Source organism: Gallus gallus, chromosome 7 (genome assembly GCF_016699485.2).
Source record: "Gallus gallus isolate bGalGal1 chromosome 7, bGalGal1.mat.broiler.GRCg7b, whole genome shotgun sequence".
Classification (NCBI taxonomy): Eukaryota; Metazoa; Chordata; class Aves; order Galliformes; family Phasianidae; genus Gallus; species Gallus gallus.
Window position 1 is genome coordinate 1,967,781 of NC_052538.1, and position 18,879 is coordinate 1,986,659.

At 38.8% G+C, this 18,879-nt stretch overlaps 1 protein-coding gene and 1 long non-coding RNA gene across 11 annotated transcripts in view; one reads left to right on the forward strand and one right to left on the reverse strand.

Annotated features, from left to right (window-relative positions):
• ZNF804A (zinc finger protein 804A) overlaps nt 1-18,879 on the reverse strand; it is a 257,653-nt gene that overhangs the window by 201,666 nt on the left and 37,108 nt on the right. The window contains exon 2 of one of the 10 annotated variants that reach the window (XM_040704052.2): nt 12,111-12,162. The exons of the other annotated variants lie outside the window; for them this stretch is intronic. The gene's annotated coding sequence lies outside the window, so the exon portion shown is untranslated. The remainder of the gene's footprint in view (nt 1-12,110; nt 12,163-18,879) is intronic. 10 annotated transcript variants of the gene reach the window in all.
• LOC121111313 lies at nt 8,834-9,760 on the forward strand. Its single transcript, XR_005861610.2, has 2 exons — nt 8,834-8,912; nt 9,481-9,760. It is a non-coding gene; the product is annotated as an uncharacterized LOC121111313 (long non-coding RNA).

Sequence of the window (18,879 nt, forward strand, 5' to 3'; positions counted from 1 at the left end):
GTATGTGAAAGAAGAAAGGGTCACACATCAGTCAAATCATCTGTGCAAAAACCAGAATATTCTCATATGCAAACACTACATTTCAAAGTAGCACTCACACTGTCTTAAGATGAATCAACCCTCAGTAAATATTTATCTCACAGGCCACCTACTACAGGCCTATTTTTTTTTTTTTCCTGGAGCTTTAACATGAAAGATCTGTGAGTGTTTGATTTTTTTTTTAAGCAATGTGAGCAGCCTAAAGATGATGGAAATGTGAAGGCACATAAGGACGCTTTTAGAAGCTTGAAGATTAACAGCGCGCTACGATGCAGAGCAGTTGACTCACTTGAACTTAAGCAGAGGATAATTTCCTCCTGCAGAGGAAGCGAGTGGACAGAGGACTCATCATTAATAATTATCCTAATCTACATTCCCCATTCCTGCACAGAGGTTTTTAGCAGAATGGGATTTAATAGTGATGTGGGATGATTTGAGCCCTTAAGCAGCGAATGACAGAGAAGAGGTTTTCGCTACATGCACTCAGGCTGGGCTCTTCAAGCTCATCCCCTGTCCATCACTCCAGTAAGAGATGTGCTGGCAGCCACGTGTCACACTGAAACTATTTGGCAAAACATTAGAGGATGATTTTTAAATGCTCTATCTAACCCATGAGATCCAACAGTACCTATTAGTAGGTTACCTTGAGCAGGCTATACAACTCAAAGCATTCCAAAAGCACTTCAGAAAAGGGGATGGCATTCACTGACAGCAGCAAGGCAAGAACTTTGGTTTTTGCCGTGCTTCTTCTGTGGGGGATCCACCCCACCTAATGAACACCACCAGAGGTGTTCACGCATGAGAAAACTCTGTCTTGAAAGCAACATAGTAGAAAGCTAAATCAGACACACCGCTCTTTGTAGCCTAAATTTCTGTGTTAGATTACATTATTTTCAAACAACTCATTTCAATGTCTGGAGCAGGAGCTGATGCACTGAAGCAGCTGGGACCAGCAACTTTGGAACCGAGTGCAGAAGGCTTTGCTGGGCTGAGTCACAAAGCAGCCCCCTCTGCCTGCCTTTGATACTGCTAAACACCCAAACACATCTTGAGAAAACCAGAAGTCTGGTAGGTTTGTTACTCAAAAAACAAAAAGCCCCAATAGATAAATACTCACGTATGCCACGAGGAGCACAATCCCATGACAGATGTAGAAGCGATCCCCTCAGGACCCTGTACATATTGAGTGTACAAAAGGTCTGCCAAAAGCCACATAGGGCTGCTGAAAAAATTACTTTTCACAGTTGGTAATAGCTGGGGGAGGGGAGACAAATTGGAGAAGTCAAATTCTATCAAGAGAAAATACGAAGAAATGAAAAATGACAGTGAGCAAATGGCATCTTCCCAAAAGACGTGAAGTAATACTTGAAAATAATCCATACACAAATATTTGAAAATCATCACAATACAAACATTTGATGGAAAAGAGATCCATTTCGAGAAACTAAGGCCATGAGAACTTTTATTTCCAAATTTCAATTCTTGAATGCCAGCAAAGAAGCCCTTCCCCTTCCCAAGACCCATCCGTGGCCATTGATGGACACACAAAACTTCACTTTTGCAGCTACGATGCCAGTGAGCAGCCAAGAGGGAGCTCAGCAAATGAATTACATTACAGGAACAAAAAATAATATCCCATTTTTTCATCCACTGATAGGTACACAGTATTAGGGAAAAACCTGCCATCCTTTCAGATGGATTCCCTGTCCTTTATATTAAAGAGGAGCAGTGGCAGGAGTGCAAGAGACATGCAAATACAAGCTATCTGAAAAGAAAGCCACCAGTACTTTCTCTGGCAATAAACTGCATGAAACTTCTGTTACTTACATTAGTGTCATTTTGCTATGATACATATGACATTTCCTGGTTTATTCTTAAGAAATCAGAACTGTTCACCCAGGGTAATTACAATGGGGTACTAACTGCCATTTCTTACAAGCAGAATCATTTCAGTCACTACTCCTTGTTTTGCCTGACAAATGCATGGTAGGCTTTGGAATATATTGCTGCACTCTACAATACTCTGATATATTTCTAAGTATATCCAATTCATTAGACTTTCCTACACGCTTACAGTTTCCAAATATTTACAATAAATAACCAAAAGTCAACCTGAAGAACAAAGAAGCTACATATTCAAATATTTCAAGCAAATGCTTTATTAAGAAAAACCAAAAACCACTATGAAACCTCCAAGGTACATACTCTGTGTTTACCTTCTTTCTGTGACTGTCTCACTATCACTCCTATCAGCATTTAAATGGCGGTACTTTACATTCCCAGAAGCTGACCAGCACTGCAAGTTCTCTGGGCCCCACACAGTCACATGCCTTGAAAACCAGCTTGCAAATACCTTAGAATGTCACAGGATCCAGACGTTCCTTTCTATTTAAATGTGTGAAAGCCACAAGAAATACTAAGAAACACAAGGTTGACCAGTTACTGATCAGAGTCAAGTCAAAATTCACTATTTATGTTAGTGTTTATATTCACTCTTTCTGGTGATCATAATTCTGCCCTTCCCTTCGTTACTAAATATGTATGTAACGTAACAGAAGATGTTAGAAGCAGCACTATATCCTAAAATGACAGGGAATAGTAAACGTGCTGATAAGAAACTCCAGTTTAAATTGTTGTGGAAGTGCAGAAATCATTTAAAAATATATATTTTACAAAAAGGAAAAGAAGCAACAGATGGAAAATAAGGTCACTTAGGTAAGCACAGGCAAATCAGATTTGCAAAACTGTGCCGGGGATTCCCAGGGGTAAGGACAGAGAACTCCAGTTCTCTGTTTTGCTGTGAAGTCACCCTGGATAGGGGCCGGCTTTCTTCTCACTAAGAATCAAGTGTGGGGGCACTGTGAGAGATACTGTGCTCACAGGAAAGAATGGGATACATTTACAGAGTCCAAAAAACTACCATCTGGCTGATAACCGCATTCAGCTTTTGCTGGACCTGATACCTGATCTGGTAACTGACAACCTGCAGTCAGCAGGGGAACTGCTGGAAAGCTGCACCACCCTCCCCATCGTTGCACCTGAATTTCCAAGGCGTTTACTCTCCATTCCCACTGGATTAGCTTTCACAGACAAGATGCACGTGCCCATCTGCAGCCCCTAGCTCCCCATAACAACTCTGTAAGAAAAACAAAGTGGCAGGACAGAGGATCCAAGTGGGCTCCAACCCCCAGCATTATACAAGCCACGTAACTTCTTTGCCCACAGTACATGCTATCTTTCTACTTACTAGATACCATTAATCACAAGACACATATATCTAGTAATGGCTAGTTAAACTTTGGAAAAGCATGAGGAGAAACAACATGAATCAGAAGCACTAGATATCAACTTAAGGCAGACTTCACACCGACCAAATACCGAAGCTTGCCATGATCCAGACAGAAGCAAAGCCACTTCAGACAGAGGTGGTTCAGAGCAAGGACTGGAACAGAATTTGCCACAGTCCCAACAGTAAAAAGTATGGAAATCATTCACTTGAGTTATTTCCCTATAATTGATAAAACTCATTAAGATACTGTCCTTGCCAAATGCAGATTCCTCTCTAAAAGGAATGACAATCCACCAAAATAAATTTGGACTAAAACACCTCTAAAAAGCACTGAATTCACTTTCTATGTTTCACTTTTCTCATGCTTTCATTGCACTGAAAACACATCGTAGGAAAAGAAATGCAAGGAATTGAAAGTCTGCATCTTTCAAATCTGTTGTGTCAACTTTTCAGACAAGTTTTAATAATTTGGGTTTTGATGAAATAAAGACTTTGCCAAGTAAGATTTTACAGCACTCTGAGGAAACCTAAACAGCAAAACTTTATAAATGTTCTCAATAAGTGCACAGATGTTTGCCATCACTCATTTTTGCCATGTTGTTCATAACTTTGCTTTTTGGTGGGCTGTTTTTGGTTTTTTTTACCTTTACAGAGTGGGGTAAAATCCACAATACCAGAAGAGAGCTTACTTACATCCTCAAGCAAATGAGCAGTTGTGAGATGTATTCTTGTTGCTGAAAAGAAGCACGTGCTAGGAAAAAAAACCCTGCAGTCTTATACGGTGGAACAAGAGGAGTTTAACAATTAGAACTATGTAGCTAAATGAACTGCCCTCACAGATCCCTACCACCATCAGTGAAGAGCCCAAGACTGTGAGGAGTGCATAATCTTCCTCTTGCTCTTATGTAGACTCTGCTGGACTCAGTGCTCAACTTCCATACGACCAATGAAGGAGCCAAACTAAGCTGGGACACCTCTAAAATGCTTCTTAAAAAAAAGGATGAAATTCTGCTTATGATAACTGACTTGCTAATGTGACATAAATACATACACAGATAAAATATCCACATGAGAAAGTTCTAAGGCTTTAAGGCTTCTAACCGAGACTTGAAGTAAGCAGAGACAAAACAAAAGTACCAACAATATTGGAACAAAGATATAAAGTGAAAGCATCAGCTCTCGTACTTTCTGTTTTAGTGACTCCTGTCACTGCGTGAAATAGAACTTAAGTTACGACAATATTTTACACAGAAAAGTTATCACAGTAATCAAATATGAGGAAACACTAGAAGAGCAGCTGTCCTAGAAACAACAAATTGGTCATTTCCCCATGTTTCAAACAACGCATACGCAGAAATCAGCAGCGCAGAAGATGTATATTAATACAGAACTTCTGCTAAATCACCATTTTGGGAAGATGCTATTCAATAACTCCACTACATTTTCTTCTCATCCTTCCCTTTATATCTTTAGGGCCCAACTGCTGCACACAATGTAAACTGGGTGTGGATAGAGTGTTATACAGATTCTAACTTGTAACCTTTGTATTCAAGACACTGCTACCATATTTTGTATGTATTTACATAACCATAAGCATATTGCTAGAGACACACTTGCCCTCCTTCTTTATAAATTAAAAATTGTGTTTCTTTTTTCTACGTAGACAACACTGTCAATAAAAATCCTTCCTGCAGACATTAGCACAGTGTCACTGAGGATTCCCTCTACCATGATTTAATCAGAGAAACTGAGAGCCAAAGACCCACGTCGAGTAGATTAGACTGATTTGTATCCAAATGAATGCAGACCTTTATATCTTTTAAGGAAGAAAGGAAAGAGCAGTAAGCCCAAAAGAGCAGTGCCAATACAAGTGGCACAAGGGAGCACATCAGAGAGGAGAGAAATACGCTTGGTGTTCCTCAACAACTGAATCCTCCAGACAGGGCAGATAAAATCCAGATTGTCCAGGAGAAAGCAACAGGCTTATCTGAGCCCTGGGCCTGTGATACAGTGAGTGACAGCACTCATCCTCCATAGTTGTTTTTTTTTTAAATCTACAGTTCATTGTGTTAATCCTGTTCCACTGAGGACAGGTTAGCAATAAGACCTGAAAACTTGCTATCTTTTTCCAAGCCCCTCCATTACACACACACAGCAATTTCAAGTGTAAAAACTTCCATATGAATTTATAGCTTCATAAAGGCATCTATTTTCCACATATATATAATTACAGTACTTGATGCAGAACTCTCACTAAGAAAACAAGGTCATCTCCCCACTGAGGGCTATTAGACATGAACATCTGTCACTTAAACAAATGTCACCAAGTACTTCAACCTGAAAACTTCACTAAGCCACACAAAATGGAAAAGGAGACTTCTATTTTCAAGTTGATGGGGTGACATCTGTTTGAGTGACAGATGCCTGAGCCGTAAGAGTGCTGAGCACAGTGTTCCAGTGAGAAAGTAATCACTTCCAAAAGACTTAACCCAGTACAATAAATGAAGCATGCTTTCTATTATGAAAGAGCCCTATTCATATTTTTAATTCCCATTTATCAGGGATTGAAGTCGTAAAATTTGAAAGAACTGCATGTGTTAAAGTAAGCCAGTCTTACAGCATTTAGAAACATCATGTTATTTGTGCTGGGGTTTAAATCCTGGTGTTTAGATCTCATTATCTTGGTTTGACCATGAGACTGCAAACAAGTCATGCAAATTTGTAAAACATTCAGTCTAATTTGTATTAGAATTAAAAAACTGCTTTGGGTATGTGCAGCTTGGGGGATATTTATTCTTACTGCTGAATGCTACACTAATCTGCGATTGAATTGATCATTGCATTGAATTAGATATTATAGGATGACGATCTCAAGCGGAACAGAACAACCCCAAATAATCAGGGAGTGTCTAACTGAAAACAAAATTACACAGATTAAAATGATGAAAAAACAGCTTCGCAATTTACTAATTGCTATTTTGAGTTTGTTTCATTAGAACATAAACAAATTTTGGGGAGGCAGTCCATTACTGATAGGTAGGATGCTGCCACCTCTAAAATAATCTGTAAGAAAATTTGTTCTTCATTCAGTTATCCAGACAGGCTGTACAAGGCTCTCCAACAACCGGTTGTTTATATCTTTTTGCTATTGTGTAGAATTCCTGTATAACTGAGATATTTGCTTTTTGAAACAATAAATTAAAAACAAAGAAAAAAAACCCCACAAAATTGATTTGGCAAAACAGAAACCAAAGCACATATGGAATAGTTGAGTCCAATCCAGATTTGCTCTTACGAGAGCTATTAGCAACCTTCCCATCAGACTGAGTCTTCTGACAGAAAATGAACTCTGTAATATCCATCCAATCATTCTTAAAATTCGAATTTTATCTGCTTTTACTTTGTACTAGAAACGAATACCCTTAAAAAGAATTAAAGCATTTCATTATTGCAGAACTTAACAAAACACTGAAAAGCATCCTTCTGTCTTCCAACACCTTTCATTCTTTTCCTTTTGCGTGGGTTGGGTCTCACAGGAGTAAGAGTACTTCCATTAAAAAACTCCATTCACTTCTTTAGTTATACAACATATTAGTTGAATTACATGCAGGGGAGTTGCAGGCCTGAATACATTACTGGAAAAGTAGTTTACTCATGTGGAAATTAGATCATCTGAATACGCTACTTTGACTGTCGGTGAAAACGCACCTGAGGGGGAAAGCATAGCTCAATACAAAGCATTTCAGTGTTGTTCTGCAGCTCCGTTTATATTTTGAAAACATCAAAATATTGCCCCCAACACAACAGTCTCATCAAAGCTATGCTAAAAGAAAATCATTTGGAAAAAGGGAAAGCAGTGAAATTTCAAACTTCTCTCTTGTCGGAGAGAACAAAATACCTATCTTCACATAGTGAAGAATGAAGCTCTGCACTTCACTGGTGGCCAATGTATTATTTTTTAAATTAAATGGATCAATATTTGTTTGTTTGTTTTTAATCCCAAGAAGCACTACTTCTACAACAGCTATCTGGCCACCAAGAGCCAATCCACGCCTGTGCATCACCTCCACGACAAAGGTGAAGGGACATCTCCAAGCGCTGGGACAGCCAGGGACGTGGCTTCTGCCAAGCAGCTCTGCAGCAAGGAAAAGCCTGCCAGAGGAGAGTGGGCCTCCAGCACAAAAAGATGACCATTATTTGTGAAGAGCAGGATAAATGGCACCTCTGGCCTGAGGCAAGAAATCTGGCCACTGCAGAGAGCTGCACAAGGAACTGAGAATAAAGAGGTCACTGAAATGGAGCCGCCTCCTCAGCCTCAGCCTGACAGCCCACACAGCAAGGGTATTTTCTTCAGGATAAATTTAGGGCTGCAACACTATGAAAATAAATTTAAAACCAAACCAATGACAGCTGTCTGTATTGCAGCTCATCACTCAGAAACAATCTTCTTCGGATGCGTATAATTTAAGTCATTTTTTTAAAGATGAATCGAGCACATTTGTTCTTACTTTGTAATTCATTCTTGAATGCTTTGAAATAAAAATGATTACAGGGGAAAACACGCTTCATACTTATCAGTATATATTTATGTGCAATCACAGAGGTTTTTTTGTTGTTTTTTTTTTGCAACAGATGCTCCAAATGTGAGAAGTGACAGAACATGCCCTTCAGATAAGTCTTCTGGTTGAGCAAAAATAGCACTAGAGCTTTCTACCTTCTTATTCAATATTTAATATTTGGAGAAAAGAAAGAAAAAGGACAGCATCATTTAACTACGGAAAACATCATCATTGCAGCATGAAGCTTGCTGCACACTGCACATAGGACTTACTGAGCTAAATCCTGAAGTCAACTGGCTTTGCTTTCCCAAACATGTAAGGCATGTACAGTAAGGCAGTAAGGCATGTAAAGCAAAAATATTTAAAGGAAAATGTTTATCTTCCTTTCTGTACCACAGACAACTGAAGCAAGGCACACTGGAGGATTTTTGTCAGCCATTAATAGTGTTCACATCTACTTTGTTTTGTTGTTTTGTTTTTAAACATTGCTGCTCAAGGTCGAGGTGAGATTCAGAAGCTGAAGCCAGACCTCCTGCACTGAGGTTAAGCCAAGCCACAGAAATCAAGCAGCTTTGTAAGAGATAAATCTCACTGAGGCACAAAACAGCCATAAGTGCCCCCAGGCCCTGGTGGGCTTTTAAACGCTTGTATGTGTTTTCACTCAGAGCTATTGCAACACAGCACCCACCTGTACAAAATACCGATGTAAAAAGCTGGAAAAACGGTATCAGAATCAAACTTGACGGTATGTCTTGATGATCTAGTAAGTGTTTGCAGGTGAGGAGAGAATACTAAAGCATAAAACAGTTCATAAGAAGTTGAGGAGTAGTAGCAGCGGTGAGGGAGCTGAGCCCGCCATGAGGCGCAGATCGGACACAAAATGGCCGCCGAGCAGCGCGAAAGGAAATGGCCGCCGGCTGAGCCCCGCGTAGGCGGCGGTGCGCGCGGGGCCTCGGCCGCGTGGTGGGGCTGAGCAGCTCGTGCGGGGCTGCAGGGAATGGCGGCGATAAAGACAAAAGGAGAAAGTAAGGACCGCTTCTCGCCTGAGAAAGTGGGAGTCGATGCGCATAACAAAACTCTCCTACAGAGAGCAAAGGGAAAGAGGAGAACCGTCTGTTGGCTGCCTGAGGAAGGACAGAAGTTTCCAGAAGGCCGCTACCAATGTGGTACCATTGTCTCCATTACAGAAGTCCCGATTTGCTCCGGGTGCCCTTCCGGGCCCAGGCCTGGGGTGGACGCCTCACTGGAGACCAACCCCCACCTCTGGGGCCTGTTTGATGCATTCAGCTCTGATAATTTTATCAGTACATATATACATATGTAACTTGTCAGAAGTACAGTATTGATGAGCACAGGCTGTCATAAGTCTCGTTATTATCGTGCTGATAGGCTTGTAATGCAGAATTATTTTCACTGCCATAGCATTATTGATGCTATGATGATGCTATTGATGCTACTCTGTTAAGCCTGTAATTATTCCCCAAACCACATCTGTGGTTTCATTCCTGATTTTTCTCACCTCAAATCACTTTTCTATTGCCTCTAATTGCTGCTACTATTAATTGATTGGTGCCGTATCCTTTATATCCACAGGCTAGGTGGTTTCCCACTACCACCTCTTTTGGGATCATGGAAAGTGATGAAATCAGCATTGGAGCTGTTATCTCTATCTCTTCGTGTTGATAAAGCTGTGATAAAGCATGAGGAAATAACTCTGAAAGAACCATTTCTCTTCATCCCAAATTTTCAAGGATCACCTTACAAACTGAACAGGCATGTTAATAAGAGGGACTTAATTAGCAGTGTAGCTCTAAAACACTTGGAAGATCTTAAGAATGAAAGAAAAGTAGTTCACAATAAATAATGTAAAAATATAAGATTCATTTCAATTGCTTCATTTTGCTACTAAATCAGTCCAAACTACTGTTGCAGTGAGAGTTAACTATTTTAAGTATGTTGTTTCTGGAGGTTGCTGAAATAGTAATGTTTCCCCAGAATTCCTTTGTCTTTTTTGTTTTTTTTTTTAATAATTATTTCAAGTTTTTCCTAATTACACACGGTTCACATTCAAATATTGTCACTTTAAAGCAACAACTTGTGCTTCAAAGTATTTAAAATAACTACTGTATAGAAATAAACAGAGGAGATCATTTTATCACTATACAGGAAGACTTGAGTTCAAGGCACATCCCACTAATGGGTTTTAAAAAGATCTATCTCACATTCATGATTTTATTTATTCATGCTGACTAAAAAAAAAAAAAAAAAAAAAAAAATTAAAAAGCAGAAGCAGGCCCTCCAAATGTGGTACTGTAAGTATTTTCCTTATATGTGTCAGCAGTGATTTTTATTTATTTATTTATTTGCTTTCAGGCAAAGAGATAATAGAGCTTAGAAGCCCATAATAAATAAATAAATAAATAAATAAATAAATAAACGCTAGATACATCATTATTAATGTGTGCTTTTTACTTAATTCTTGAAAACCTGCAGAAGTACTTTCAAGGAGAATTTTTTTTGATTATCTAAAATGAAAAGTTATTAAACTAACACATTGTGAATGCACAGCAACTGACCCAAGTTATCTCTAACTGAAAATTCATACTTATGAAGCTGTGAAGCACACAACAAAGAACCTAAGCAGCCGGGGCCACAGACACTTCCCAAAACAACTTTGCAGTCAGATTCCTAAAGGCAGCCCACACTGTTCTGCTCCACAGCTTAATCAGAAGGAAGGACAAATCTCAGGCATGACTTGTTCATCTGAGATCAACGGGAAAACTTTTAACAGTGTCGAATCAGGCTTGCGTAAATGTCTCTTCAGTAGGACAAATAGAACACCTTCCAGGTGCTACAAGCTTGAATGAAGTCATAAGTCATCACACTACCGATATAAAGGAATACTTACTGAACCACCAGTCCAAAACCCTACAATGCTGGCATTGGAAGAAACCAGAAAGTACTGTTTAACTCAGCTGACAACATTCAGTTTTGAATACTGAAATTGTTTCTTCTACGAGCAGAAAGAAAAAGCGAACACAGAACATTATTACAAAACACAAAAAGGTACAGATATTTTTTTGTAACCATTGAAATGCTATGAGGATAAATATGCACAAAGTACAGAACAATTTTCCACTTAAAAAGAAAATAAAACTTTTTTTCCCCCCCTCTCCTATTCCCACTGCTCTACCAGCTTTCAGGTACTGCTTGTACGAGCCCAGAAAAGGGCTTATTATCTCTATTTGGAAAAAGCTTTTACTCAGCATGAAGAAATACAAGACATTTGCTTTTCTTATTATCTAGTATGTGGGTAAAAGTAAGTTGGACTGAGAAGTTTTCCCCAGCACTTTGTAAAGTACTTTCCTCCATGGATATACAAGATAGTTACGCTTAGCATTATTAGTGTCATGCTTACTATTCCAATTTTGAGCCCATATTTTGAGCTTGCTATTCTTAACATTTTTAAAAGCAGTTTTCTACTATGTACATAAAATTCAGCCTCTCTCTTCCCATATTTCAAATGGGAAACCAGTATTTTAATCTACCCATGAGAGATTAATACCTTTAGGAGGAAAGGTAGGATTTAGCAGTTTGGCTGGTTCACACAGCAAAACCTTCAATATCACTACTGAGATGGTAGGGCTTTCCAAAGCCACACCAAATCCTTCACTGCCAAAAATGTTACAGAAGATAAGTCTATACTTACACAACGCATGCTGTTATGGATAACATAATAGCAGAAAAATAAACGTGAAGACTGCCTACCAAGGCTCATAGTGATGACTGTATAAAACTGACCAGGTTTTGGTCAAGAAAATGAGATTGTGCACAAGTCACTACGCATCTTCTGATTTGTAAGCATCTAGCTTACAAAAAATGTTAGTTACATGAGCAATAAGAAAAACACATGTTCCCATCCATCCTCACCACCCAACACATCAGGGTAAAACAGCAGAGAGTTCACAGTTGAGGGAAGACAAAGACAGGGAAAGAGAGAGATAGAAAGAGAGGGTTCTTCATGACAATCCTTCATAGAAATCCCAAAGAGAATTTCCAGAGAGTTACAAACCATGTTAATCCCAGGTCCCTGCCTGATTGCTTGAGTAACCATCGTAAGTGATAAAACTAATTTGTACGGTGTCTGCTGGCACAGGAACTTAGCATGGAACAGGTGCCTACAGCCCCCCTGGCACTCAACAGTATGCAGAAATGGCACAAACCTCTTATTTCTGTGTCTCTTGATGGTCCATGAACATGGCCAAGGATTTGACCCTAAACAAACAAAAAAAAGTGAATGCTGTAATACACACTGATAAAAGCCAAGTCTCCCAGCCCCCAAAAATAAATTAAAAACCCTCCCCTTAAAGAAAAAAAAAAAGCTATTAAGAACAAAAAGTGAAATCCAGATGATGAAGTCAGGTCAATGTAAAAACAGAAAAAAAAATGCTAATGAGATGCTACTGAGATTGTCTCATCTTCTGTGTATTTTAAAAAATGCATTAAGTTTGCAATGGGTCCAGAAGGGGTAGTTATAGATACACTTCCAGAGTCCAGCAGACACAACATCTAATCCGTGGTTTACAACAAAAGAAAGCTCTAGGAAGAAGTTGGGAAAACAACAGCAATGAAAGTAATTGACTATAATGAAGTTTTATGTGTGGGTGGGAAACCGCTGATTTCTTCAGTTATATGTCTGATAATAACCTCACATTCTTCTGTGTAATAGTCTGAAAGGCGGATTTAAGTCTGTTCCAGAAAAATCTCACCTTGGAACTGATGAAGTTTATCACTTCTCAAACTTTTGAAAGGAAACTGAAAGCATGAAGTGCACCAGCTGGCACCAAGTGTTTTAAAGCAACAGAAACATTCATTTGACTTCTGTACCCTTGCCACAGTCTTCCAAAGAAACCATCAAGTTTCCAAAAAGTGTTTAATGACTATTATTATTAAAAAAAAAAAAAAAAAGAGTAAACCATTGCTCCTCAGGGCCACTAACTGGAGACGATGGAAAATAAACCTAGGGAGATAATGCTATTGATAATCTCATACTAAAATCATAAATCTCAAGAAGCAGAGTTGGAAAAAAACCTGCCAGTATCAAGCGTCTGGCCTTGTATCACTTGTATAAAATAACTTTGTTTAATGTATTTAGAGTCGCCTGGGGATAGAAATAGCTAAGCATCGCTGCACTGAGAGAGCCAGGAGATCCAACTAATGAGGACACTGTCTACTGGAGAAGTCCTGGCAGGAGCCAGAGCTAAAATTCCTGGCAGCTGAACTCAGAACCTGCCAGAAACTACAGAATTTGGATGAATCAGATCTTCACAATAATGTCCAAGTGACAGTAAAAATAAAACGAAATACAGTCAGTTCTGCAATGTGGAAGCCACCCTGCTTAAGTTACTAACTATAGAAAACTAAATGTGTGCAAGACACATTTAGGTGTTGTACTGAGGGACATGGTCTAGTGGGTAGATACTGGTGGTGGGTGGATGGTTGGACTGGGTGATCTTGAAGGTCTTTTCCAACCTTGGTGATTTTTTAATTCTATGAAATGTTAACAGCCAGTATAACTGGATGTCTTATGAAGCAGCTTTCAAGGGCAGAATATTTCATAAAAATACAGTCTATCTCTTCAGTATAGCTTTCCATCAGTAGATCCCAAAACACTATGCAGATGGTCAATACCTGTCCCTGAGACTAAGAAATGAATAGGAGTCTTGTGAGAGGATATGAGCAGTCTAATACCAAGCAAAATGATGTGAAAAGAATACAAAACAAAGATATATGGAAAGTTATTACAAGTGAAACATTCACTGGTAAGCAAAGTAATAAACTTCCATAATGGAATATGGCAGCCCTCTTATTTTACTATCCTAGTAGCTAACAGTCTTATCTAAAGATTTTTAATTTCTATCTGTATTTGCCTAATCAGTTCAATTAAGGGATTAGGAATGCACCAAGCTTTCCTGAAAAAGAAAGAATATATATATTACTAACTAAAGTAACCGTGCCACAGAAGTTGGACTACTTCCTTGAAAAGAACATCAAATTAATACGTAGAAATGTAGTGTTTTCCCTGCTTACTCAGAATATGTATCAGAAACCCTGGACATGAACATAAATGAGCATCAGTTCCTTCTGCGGGGGCATTACCAGCACGTACTCAGAATACGAGGCGCTGGTTGTCTATGCAGAATGGACAAGGCTAAGTTACATCCACAAGAAACTTCCATTTTAGTTGTTCCGACCTAAAAAATCATCTCAGAATAAAAGGTCTATTTCATGACAAAAATTACAGTCATTAGGTGAGTTACCCTACTATAAAATAATTTTAATATCGTATGTTTAGCTCCTTGAAATTGTCTTTGTAGAGTTTCCTAGTAAAATATTTTTTGCAGTGAAGCAATTTACCAAGAGCCAAATTGCTTTGCTACCATTAGAGTTTCTCCTTTACCTATTCTAGTTTTGTGTCAGCAGTGTGTTTTAAAAGCAGTAAAGCAGAAAGCAGTAAAAGAAGCAATAATGAAGGAAGAGACACACAAAGTGATCCTTAATGGATTGTCAGCTTATGAAGGCAATTCACAAGCTGTAGCAGAATGAGTTCTATGCACAAAAGAAATCAATACTCATTGTAGCATCCTTCCTGCTACACTGCAATTTATCTGCTAAGCAGAATACTGCCACATCTCATAGACCTCAGAAAAGCACCTGCTTTTGAAAGCAATATTTATGGTACCCTGGTTTCTCCACAGCTGAATCTGATCCATTCCCAGCACTGGTTTGTTTACTCTCAGAAGATCAGAACAGGGCAGCTTTTCCAGTGACAAAGACCAAGGATGATCCTCTATAACGCGAGGATCCCACACAGCACAAGAGATCCCTGGGTTGCTTTCTATTGCAGCCTTATTCTAAATTGTTATTGCTGGTGAATTCAGACAAGCTCATATCTGCTTGGTTGACAGATCAATGTTTGTCATGGAGATATACTGTAACGTTTCCTGTTTACATTAATACCACATACATACTGAAACCCCCTGAAGTCTGCATCATGCATTGTGGTTCAAAAGAGTAAAGAGTAAAGATGTTCACAAAACACTTTCTCAAAAAATAAGTTAAAAAAATGACTGAAGGACCACGTTGATGTTAATGAATTGGAAGTTGTAAAAGCAGTACTAATTTTACCCTTGGCACAACTCACAGTATAAAACTACTAACTTGACTTCAGTAAGTACTTCCCAGCAACCAGTTCCTAAAGTTTGCTCTCACTTAATGATAAGCCCATTTTATTAACATTAGAATAACAGAATCCTACACAAATTTACAAGCATATAGCACTGCAATGCCTGTTTATGTATTGGAATAAATAAGACTGCAGATCCTAGCACCAAAAAGATCACAATCTTATCATTTACCTAATGGAGCATATTTCCACATTTCAGATCATACGGTCCTTTAATGGAACATAACAGCAGCAATTAAGATAACCCCCAGTCAAATGCGTGCTACATCAATTCCCTGCTGTGAGAAATGACTCCAACCTTCTAAATGTATCTATCAACATCAATATGACATCAGTATTGCCATTGATCAGTACAGACACAAAACAGGACTGAGCAGGTCAAAATCACTTCCTGGACAGAAGGGTGAGGCAGACTGGAAGAAGCTTAGTAAATGCGGGTAACCATTCTGAAGTTGGTTCTGAATTGCTCAGAGATTGGCCCATTAATATTTAACTGATAATCTGAAATTCAGTATGAAAAACTGCCTCTGAAAAAATTTGGAGAGTCTTTTCTCCCCCTTCCTCCAATCTGTATAGCCAATACTTAAGATAACTTTGGCATTCAAACAGTAAGTACGCTTTCCATTTCATTGCTAGCTGGACAGAAAAGATCCCTCTCATGTACACCACGGCTAAGTACTGCTGAAGAAGGGTACCAGAGGTATTTGTCAGACATGGAAAAATGGCTGGTATTGACAGGATCAGCCCTTGAGGTTTCCCAAAAAACATAACATTCAGTGTTCCTCCTGAAAAGATACCTCTTTAAAGGGAATCAATCAAAACCATAGCTGTGTTATATTTCCAGACACTGGCTATAAGCCTCCAGAGTGGTAAGCTCCTATCTTTTTCTAATATCCATTATTAAGACATATTTTTGATGGTGTCATCAATAAAACATAGGAAAATTCAGAAAGTAAGAAAAACCATCAGACGTTTTCAGAAAAAAAAAATTAACAATAAAGATCATCTAAAAAAAGCAGAAGAATCTTCATGGAGGAACTTGGTGGAGTTTTGGATTCATTGCTAAGACACCGAGGAGTAATGAAATAGATAGGAGGACATTCAGTAAGAATAGTCTTTTACTGATTTAAATGCTGCTTTGAAGTAATTCTCTGCACATCTCAGATTTCTACAGAGTCCTCCAGCTCCAGAGCACTCAGAGAAGTCTGCAGCAGGAGCTCATTACAAGGCGTCAGCCAAAGCCATATTCAATAATATTCATCTGTGAACTCATTTCAGGGAGGATATGTTCATTATTTGGCACTTCCCACCTCCTGCTGGTAAATCACCATCCAAACAATGAAAACAATTAATTGGCAGATGAGGAAAACAAAACCGTTCACTTCACGAGTCAGTAGTTTTAAAAATGAAATGAAACCATCCATGTACCTCTTTTCTCTGTTAATCTCTACCCTTCTCTCCTTTAAACGACTGCATCCTGAAAAAATGTATTAATTCCAGAAACTTCATACACAATCCTCCTAGAATATAGAAAACTCAGAAGAAAACAAATAAGAATGCTGTGCATACTGATTTATAGTTCAAACGTTATGAAGGCCACCATTTAAAACTTCAGGCAGGAAAAAAATAAAATAGGTATATACTATTTGTACAATGACATTTGTATCTCATTTCTTCCCAAAGTAAAATCAAAACAAAACACATCAGCAGAACAAAGAAGTACCTGGGCCCTTTGGGTGTAACTGCAGCTCAGGGAGGTGGTGGAGTCACCGACCCTGGAGGTGTTCAAGGAACGTTTAGACATTGTGTTGAGGGACGTGGTTTAGTGAGAACTACGGGTGATGGGTGGACGGTTGGACTGGATGATCTTGGAGGTCTTTTCCAACCTTGGTGATTCTAGGGTTATGCTCAGCAGGAATGGAAATACTGAAAGGTGTCCCAGTGTAGATGAGTGGAGCCCTGAGAGCAATGCTGAGTGAAATGCTACCAGTCAGCTGCAGCAATACCCAGCAAGGTTCCTTGCTACCACTAAAGGACATGTGTGGTTCTTGCCAACTCACTGCCAAAGCACTGAGGAAGGCTTTCTCTCAGCATCGCTATAACAGAGTTTTTAAGGTCTTGACACACATGAAATAAAGCAGGCTGACATGTAGCAGGCCATACAAAATACTTGTAAATATTTTATAATATTTAAAATATTTGCATGAGTAGTTCAGGTATGCACACCTAACCCATAGTTAAAAGTCGAGTGGGAAATACAAGGATAGATTTAAAAACAAACATTCATGCACGCAGGTTATGTACATGTATACACACATGATAGATGAAGACAAACTCGCAATGGCAAAATGTAGCTACTGGACTGAAAAGCTGCACTCACATTCTCTCCATAATTACTTCTATAAAGAAAAATATATATATATATATATTACAAACCCCCCCCCATAAAACTGTTTTACTATACTCTATTTATTACAAGATCTCCATAGTTTACTTATAGAGTAATATAGTATTTACGGATTTTACTGGAACTGACTGCATCACCTACCAATAGCCAATTATGTTATATATTTGCAGATAAAAATACCGACCCTACTGAAGCCAACGTACTTTGTATTGACCTCAATACAATCATCATTCCCTCTTCAGCACTAAGTCTGAAAAATCACTACACATTCTCAATATTTTGAGACCAAAACCTATTTAATACGCCTACCTTGATAGAAAGGTTTTCTCCAACAGATGGCTGGTAGATCAAAATATGTTCCATACAGGAAAATGTCTACATTTATTATAAGTATGTTGGACCTCTTACCAGGACAAGAAGGACTTTGACCACATTACTATTTTTCTTGCACATTAGCACTGCATTTTTACCCATACATTTACAGCCAGATGTCACAGTTCCATTAGGTCAAACTTTTCACTAGCTCCTCGCCACATACACAAAGTATATGTACTCAAGTTAAAGCTTTATACGCAGGAAGTATGAACTTGTCCATGGTCCCAGCACGGTCCCAGCTGTGCAGCAGTAAGCACCAGAGGCAGATGTGAATATGTTGGGCATGGCAGCATTGTTTCAGAAGCCTATCCAACCTTCAGAAATCCATCTCACCCTCCTCCACCAGCCTCAGCAAAGCCCATCCCAACAAGGAAGCCTCCCTCTTCATCACATGTTGTTTTGCATGGAGCTAAGATCTGTATACTGATAATGTACGCTGAGTGCTGAGGTTTTGCTTTCCATCCTAGAATGGGGCACGTTATTAACCACAAAGGCACTGCACTAGCAAATTAATGTCTCCCAGTCTTTAGGCACTCCAGAGGGATCAATAAAAATATATTTAGACCAAGGCCTCATGTCCTTCCAGAATCCTTCACTATTTACAAATACGATGCAAGGTTCTTACTTTTTGCCACCAAAATATCCATCCCTTTTACTTATTTTAAAAGGACAGACATAGGTCTGCTTAACTAGTTAAAACTTGTATTATGCACAACACATATATTCCCAAAGGTAGAAAGGAAAAGCAAGTGCTCCTAGATAAATGTTTCTCTATGATATCATACATTTTCAGTGTGGTTCTTGTGATAGGCAAAGCCAGTGGTCAGTACTTCAAGTATACGTTGCTATACTTATTACACAGATTCTCACTCATTTTCGCTCCTTTACCTGACTGACTTTCACTGCATAACCTGACCTATAATCTGAGAAAATAGGAAGTATGAGCAAGAAGTTTCTGAAAGGA